Source organism: Aegilops tauschii, chromosome 2 (genome assembly GCF_002575655.3).
Source record: "Aegilops tauschii subsp. strangulata cultivar AL8/78 chromosome 2, Aet v6.0, whole genome shotgun sequence".
NCBI classification, from domain to species: domain Eukaryota; kingdom Viridiplantae; phylum Streptophyta; class Magnoliopsida; order Poales; family Poaceae; genus Aegilops; species Aegilops tauschii.
In genome coordinates this window covers 349,350,758-349,358,964 of record NC_053036.3, presented here as the reverse complement: position 1 = coordinate 349,358,964, position 8,207 = coordinate 349,350,758, and the positions used below count along the sequence as shown (strand labels likewise).

The following is an 8,207-nucleotide window of genomic DNA, read 5'->3' as shown; positions in this document are numbered from 1 at the left end:
TTCGTCACACAATTAGCGCATGCAGGAGATATTGCCATTTCAGAAGGGACCTTCGAGCTAAGACCTTAAAAATGATATTGAAACAGCTACCAACCACTCATAAAAATATCCTCTCCGTTGATACACATAAAATAAATCCCAGACAAACAAATATTCAGACAGACCCAACTCAACCAAATCCACACAAACTACTGCACCAGCCTCCATACATGTCATACGTCCACACATTTAAAATATCATACTACATGCGAATTAAACCTATGTTCATTTATTCAAGATGACTAGATATCCTCTTCCCACGACACCACATCAAAGCAATCCACCATTTTTAAAGCAAACTCCACGCGACCTACACAAATACAAATGTCCTCATCCCTCGCCTCCTTCCAGAGCAGCACGCAAGACATCATCACCCACAATATTGCCCTGCTCATCTCGCAGACGGAAAAGCTCAAAAATAGTTGTCTTTCGGAAAGTGGCCAAATTTTTCTGCACATTTCATTGTCACATGCAACGACACAAACATCTATCTTGAGATACAACAAAAAGGCACATCATATGAGAAGACCAAAAAAAATGACAGATTCTCTTACCTTCGTCAGAGGCCACATCATCTTTTCACCGTCGTACTGCCTGATCGCATGCAGCATGCAGATACCAGACTCATCCCTGTCACATATACAGAAGTGTGCATGCATCACCTCTCTGCCGAGCATGTAAAAAAATCTGCGAAAAAATATGTCCAGCACAAAGTGTCATTTACTCTCCATTTACCTTGTAAAAACTTCACGGGTTATGTTTGGGAACTTCCGCTTCCATCTGTCAGGTGTGCAGTGCCATTTTGCAAAGAACTCATTAAGGCAACTAAATAGCACACTATGAATCTGTGACACCACCTCGTGATGGGTGGTATGTCGCTGCTCTACTCCCACTATTTGAGCACACAAAGGATCCAGTATGTGAATCTCCTTCCTAATCATATCCCACATGTATGCTGCCCAACCATGGTCAGGAATGGCTGGCACAAAGAACTGCAACCAACAAACGCTTGCATGAATAATACTTTTCCACATTAACGAAATTGCAAACTAGTTGACAGAAACTGGCCGAAACCTTACTGTCTGACATGCCGTGACATCATGAAGAGACTGCGAAAATTGCAACTGAATAGCTTTTATATGCACAACTTTCTCCCCGGCAAGAGCATGCGTCTGTTATAGACACAGTAAAAAAACAAACACGTTTCATGGCCAATTGCAACCTGGCAAACATTTACAAGATGTCTACACAAAACAAGGAAAAAGGGGATGCTGACCGAGAAATCTGGTTCAAGTACTTCCCTCCATAGCATATACTGGTTCACAGCGTGTGCACCAACATCAAGCTGATTAAACCTCCTGATTGCAAGCACAGCCACCTCATGATCAAGAGGATGTCCCCCAATTAATTGTTGCTGAACACACACAGCATTTACCCGAAGCATCCGCGGAGTTTTATGCTCAATCCACATGCTGCATAAAATCGCACAAACATAAGCACGATTTATAAAATTGCTTTAACCATCTAACTAACGACGTGAACTTCAAAAAAAGAACACCAACATTATACCTTTCAAGGTCAAAATCGTTGTTTCCAGATACCCAGTTATAGAACTTATCCACCAAGGGGATTGGCGGGGGCTGAGCTAGACACCCACTCACCCATGGGTTGCGTGCAAAGCTTGCAGAGGTAGCATACTTCCTCTTCGGCAACGTAGCTACCATGGTCCCAAAATAAACAACATTGGGCTCGCCCTCTCCAATGTCATACAGACAGTTAACTGTGTCCGTAATTACTCGAGCATATAGAATAATCCTGTCTAATACTACATTCTTCTCTTCCATTTGTCGTTCCTCAGCAACTGGGTTATCATACACAGGGGCATCATTTGGCTGCTGTGATGACCCCAACTTCATATCTAACACAGCAAACAAAATAGACTGAATTAAACCGTGTTAACTACAAGAACCAACTTAATTAAACATCACCGACAATAGTTTCATGAGGTGAATATGACGCATAAAAAAATTTAATCACCTCGCACATCACAAGAATCAACCCGAGGCTTCTTCACTGAATTACGTTCAAAACGGGCCTTGCTTGAACTACCACCTGCATGAACGAATTAAAGTTAACATACATCCTATCTGGCTGACCTCCACAATGTATGCACACCTACGGCACCTTCATCATCCGACATTTCGAGCCGCCGAGCAACCATCGGGACCACCCTTGAATGCATGGCCTGAGCATCTGCATCCATAAAAACAATAACCGTAACCAATCCTATCCTGATTGTTTTCAATAAACTCGTATACTCAGATATAGTGGACAAAAATACCATCAGAGCACTTGGAAGATCCATCCAGTGTGACACACTTTGACAGCCCGCGCGCTTGACAGCACCTACAACGATCCCGCACAAGTAATACAATTCTATCAGCAAAGCTAAGCATGTCAGACTGCATCCTACTCCGCAGCAACGACATGCTCAGCGTGCACTTTGCATTCTGCTGCTTCAGCATCAGGCTCAGCTCTTCAAGGACCTGCAGAATGCACAATGCTTGTCTTAAATACCGATATCCATCAAAATTTCAACAATAAAAAGTCATTGCATTACCCACCCACAACCCCACCTAATTAGATGAACATAACTTACCTGATCGCCATAGCAAGTCCGGCGCAAATGATTTGCAAAATCCCTTGGCCCAAGTGAATGGTATGCCGACCTCACATCACCCAAAGAGTCAGCTGCTGCCGTTGTTGCATGCACACCCAAATCCGGAGTCCGTTGGTCCACTCTATCAGGCATCCTTGGAACTGATTGTTTCACTGAACCTGATGATGCATGGGAGTCAATACATCCTTGGCGCATCATGTCTGGCCGCGTGTACATAACTAGCTCCGCAGGCCGCACCTACAAGCATTGAACAAAAAAACATAGACAAACGCAATCACTTCTCAACCTCTACCGAACTGAATTTTTAGACCAACAACTACAGAAAACATACCCCTCCAGGGACATAACCCCACTTCCCATGCTTCATGCCATAAGCCATTATGATCATCTGCCGAAACCTTTTCTGTTCAAAACACTGCACGCGGGGCAATTCAGATGGCGGCATATTGAACAATCCAAGGTCAATGTTGTCCAGCAAGAAAAACTTCCATGGATTATAATCAAGTAAGGGACAAGAATTCAATAGTACACACACATCACTTCATGAAAATCCACACCCAAACTATAAAAAACTAACACATGTGTTCACCTGTAAAAAAAGGTGGCACGCAGACATATGAACCGTTGTCGCTTTGCTTTGATAATCATTTTGCAACTTCACAACAGCTGACATCAATTTCTGCATAGCATACTCACACCAATTGAACTGTGGGATCAATTCCGGATTGGCCAGAGCACCCCAGAAATCAATCGTCATGGTGTCATGCTTGGTACACGGTGCTATCAAATAGCCCATGACAAAGATGACGAATGCAATTTGAAAACAATCCTTTTCAATTTTACTCGAATCCTCTGAAATATCTCTACTTAAGAAACTTTCAGCCGCCTTCAGATTATGAGCGACTATACTGTCCATCCCAATTGACTGCTTGATGAAATTGATTGCAGACTGAGAAATTTGTGCATCCCTGCCACCCACATCTCGATTACCGCATGGGATGCCAAAAACCTTGTGGAAATCTTCTGTTGTGAAACCAATCATATTGTCATTATCAATGACGATTACACGACACCGAGCATTTACCTTCCTCATAACCCAAGCACTCATCCTCAGATCCAACTTGACAAGCATTGGGATCTTCAGGATTCCACCAAAACCAATTTCGGTTACAAGCCATCTCTTGTATTCGTCAAATTTTGCGACCATCTCTACAACACGCTTAACTGACAACCGAGAAGTAATAACTGGCTGATGTTCTTCTGTTCGATCAAGTTCAGGCTCTCCCTCACCCACCGCTCCATCAGAAAAATCTTGGTCCTCAAACTCTTCGTCCATCTACAATATTGCAATTGAATCACGACATGGATCTACTCCTCAATTCCAAGCTACAAAATCTATATGCAAAACTACATGCCACAACCGAAATTAGATCTGACGCCATGAAAAAACGTACCAGCGAATACCCGCACGGCGAGGCGCCAAGGGCAGCACCCGAGCAGCTACTGCAATCCTGCCTTCAGAGCCGACGGAGCACATACCTGCTTCACGAGATCCAGATCCAGCGACCTTTCTTTGAACTGAAGCTCCGGCTGTGGCGTCTCTGACTGGATAGCCATTCAGATGCGGATAAGGGCGTAGGTGGTCGACCACATCCGACAAGGCTCCGGGCGATTTCGATGCCAAGGGGTGCACGAGCCAGGCCAGTCTACGAACGACGGGCCAGCCCACATGAACGGACAGCCCAATAACCGTGAGGGACGAGGAGTACTACTGTTACACGCTTATTTCACCTCCTATGCGTGAATATTACTGACCGGATATTAAAAAACAAAAAAACTTGTGCTTGACAAATGTTAAGCAAGCATCTGATAGTATAATTTTTCTGCATAAAAATTGAAAATAAAGTATAACAAAAGGATAATCAATCATTTGAGAAATGTAGAAAGTTGCGAATAAACAGGTGGTAACCATGTCAGAAAAAATAATCAGCATTTGCAAGGAATGTTCAAAGTGTATAAATAAAATGTTTCTCTTGCCTAAGAGTGTATACCAATTATATAAAGCATGTGTGAGAGGGGTTAATTATTACTTATAAGAATTAGCAAGCATTTGAAAAATGGTGAAAACAATTATTCAAAAAATGTTGTCATCCACTATAAAAAAATGTAAATGCGTTAAAAAAAAAAAAGAATGACTACCCATAAAAAAACAACACTTCTGTTTTAAAAAATTTAACTGTGTTTATAAAAATGTTGACCATAAATATAAAAGATGTAATTCTTTTATTTTCAAAAAAATCTTTATCGGGCATTTCAAAACCATACTAAAAAATATGCATATAAAACATTGTGCACACATATAAAAAATATTAAGCTTGTATTTTAAAAATATATCTTTGCCATGCATGAATAAGGGTGAATACTAAATCAATACAACACAAAAGGGATAAAAACATTTATGCCTAAATATCTGCATACAAACAATGGCTAACCCTCTTGGTGACCATCCGTTTCAGACATGCACGCCAGCTCCTAAAAAACACGCTTGAAATCCAAAAAAGAAAAAATGACATTCATTCTAAAGAGCATTCTCTCCTAACTCCCATTCTGACAGAATAAAAAATGACGTAATTCACACACCGTAGGCATCAAACCATCAGTTCATCCATAGCATTTCGATAACACGACATTACATCTGCAGCTCGTCCACACTTAGCACTACATGGTTACATCGTCACTCACACTTGGCGTCCACGCTTCGACCAACTACAAAATCATATACATAACACTAAGCCTAATCCTACTTAACCACGCTGCCATCTCGGCCACATAAGAACGGCCACATCGCCTAATTAACCACGCGCAGGACAACATCTGCCACAAGCAACAGCAGAATTGCCACCCCAATTACCAGGTTTGCTACTGATACGACTAGGTTGATGGACGCGGCGTCGGCGACTGTCACACCCTGCCGACCGGCAACTGGAGCAGCCGCGAGCATATATCCTGCGACAGCACTTGCAAACGATGCAGCCTGCGATGCCTCCGGCGGCCCATTTTGCTGCACCGACTGGCCGTGAAGCGCCTGCACAACTTGAGCTTGGACCGCTTGCCCACCCTGCATCTGACCCGGACCGATTTGACCCACAGCAGCTTCTCCTCCTTCAAGATTGGCGAGATGCGCCGCATAGCCTTGCTGCCACCTGTAGAAATCGCATCCGCCCGCTGAAGGCTGCAATGGATCCACAAGAACACGGACCTCGTGATAATCTACCAAGCTAAACATCTCAAAAAACACCCATACCCAATCCAAGAAACTTGACTTACGTTGTGATTCCGGCACTTGTAGAAACGCTGACCGGCGTTCTGCCTGCGCCTAGCAACGTAGGTCACCACGTTCCTGCCGCAATCCGGACAAGGCACGATTGGCAGAGCAGCTGGATCCGCTACTGGATCTGCCATCTTCGATACCTAGGCTTCTATCTTCTCCGATTTGGGACGACCTAGAAGAAACTATGGGGCGAGTCTAGGGTTTGATCTTGCGATTTGGGGATCGAATGGGGAACAGATCCAGAAGCAACCGTGGATTGCGTTAAATACATCCAGCGGGCCGGCCGACTACTTACTGTACCTCACCGTTACAGGCCATCTCGTACTTCCGGTACACACAAGTCCAGAACAGTAGACAGACGGCGCGTTACATAAACACCGTTAAATCCTCGTCTAACGCCGGCACAACCAACGTCTCTTGCCCGTTACGTACGCACATTAACTGTCCTCACCCGTCACGTACAATACAGCGGGCACCTCGCGCCTCCAGCGGATCGAACGCATGGAGATTCCGGGAGCGCGCGAGCTCGTCCGCGCCTAGCAATTATCGATATATTTGGCCGGTTCAAACTGATGATGGTCAAATTTGAAACACTAAAAAGTGCTTTTTACATCTTTGAAAAAGGCTTAACTTCAATAGATGATTCAAAACAAAGATGTAAATAAAAGAGCAGCTCCAATACAAGGTCCAAAACGAAGATTAAAACGACCAACTACTACTTCATCTCAACATAGTTCAAACATGAAATTCAACATAGTTTCATACACAAATTCAACTACTACTTATTCGAATTACTAGATGAAACTACTCCTCGTCGTCGGAGCTGCGGAACTGCTCCCAGAACTCGTCCTTGGTCGGGTCATCGCACCCATCGTCCTCCTCCTCGGAGTCACCCCAATCCTCATCCGACGACTTGATAGGGATCACAGTTGAGGGGCCGGCCTCGTCCTCCTTCTTGACCTCCTTTTTCGCCTCGACGTCACGCTTTCAGTAGTGCTCCAGCTCGGCCTGGACGTACTGCGGATGCTCTCGCGCAAACCGAGCCATCGCAGCCTTGTCGCTCTTGCCGGGAGTGACGACAACTGCCGGTCTCTTCTTCGCCTTCTTTGCCGGCATCTCCTCCATCCGGATGCCCACATGCCGAGCCACCAATGCCGCCCCACGTCGAATAACACCACTTTGAAGTTCCCGGAGGGCTTTGCCCTCACGCTGAAGAAACCGAACTTGCCCTTCGGCGCCATCTGGGAGCGGGCGGCGACCGAGCGGGGAGCGAGTCGGGGCGGTGGCCGAGCGGGGAGCGGGGCGGCGGCGGCGGACGGAGCGGGACGGCGGATGGACCAGAGGCGGAGGCGGCCGGAGAGGAGGCGGACGGTGCGGGGCCGGGCGGAGGACAGACCGAAGGCGGATGCGACCGGAGAGGAGGCGGACGAGGTCGGTGCGGGACGGAGACGGCCGGAGCGGAGGCGGACGCGATGGGGCGGGACGGCGGCAGGCGGCGGCCCGGGCGGGGTGGATTCGGCGGCGGGGGGCTGGAACTACGGCGGGACGGCGTCGGAGAGTTGCAGCCGAGCAGGTCGCGGACGGGCGGTCGCGAGGCGGAAGGGGAATGAAGTGGCGGTTGGTTGTTTGGCGGATGGCCATAATTTTACATCAATTATATCTCGTAATGTAAATGTGCATCACGAAGTTTTCAATTTTACATTTTTAGAAGCGGTGGTCCAATTTTTCTTTACATATGAATTGTCTATTGAGCAACACTTTTTACTATGGAAGCTCCAAAAGTTAATTATTTTTACGTATAAACCGTCTATTAAAGATGCTCTAAGCAGGCTCTCTCTTTCTCTCTGTGGATGGATCAACCTACAAATTTACCATTGGCATCGGCCGAAAATGTACGGTGCATGAGAAACGAGCACCGTGAACGCTTTCGTCGGCGCGTGAAGTTTGTCGGGGAGGGAACATCACACGATGACACGAAGGACGGTGGTGAATCACATGAGACCCCTGATTCGATGGCAAGTGTGAAGAGCCGCCGTCAAGCAGAAGAAAGGCGTGAAGAACCGACAGTGGAGCGGCAGGTGTCGCGCGCTGTTTCCTCTGCCTGCACCCGCTGCCCAACACAAGACGAGGAAATCCCGACCCACCGGCCGACCCTGT

General features: G+C 46.2%; 1 long non-coding RNA gene across 1 annotated transcript; it reads right to left on the bottom strand.

Annotated features, from left to right (window-relative positions):
* Nucleotides 1–5,342: 5,342 nt before the first annotated feature.
* LOC120974567 (uncharacterized) lies at nt 5,343–6,255 on the bottom strand. Its single transcript, XR_012203826.1, has 2 exons — nt 6,047–6,255; nt 5,343–5,951 (listed from the first exon to the last, which is right to left on the bottom strand). It is a non-coding gene; the product is annotated as an uncharacterized lncRNA (long non-coding RNA).
* Nucleotides 6,256–8,207: the final 1,952 nt, after the last annotated feature.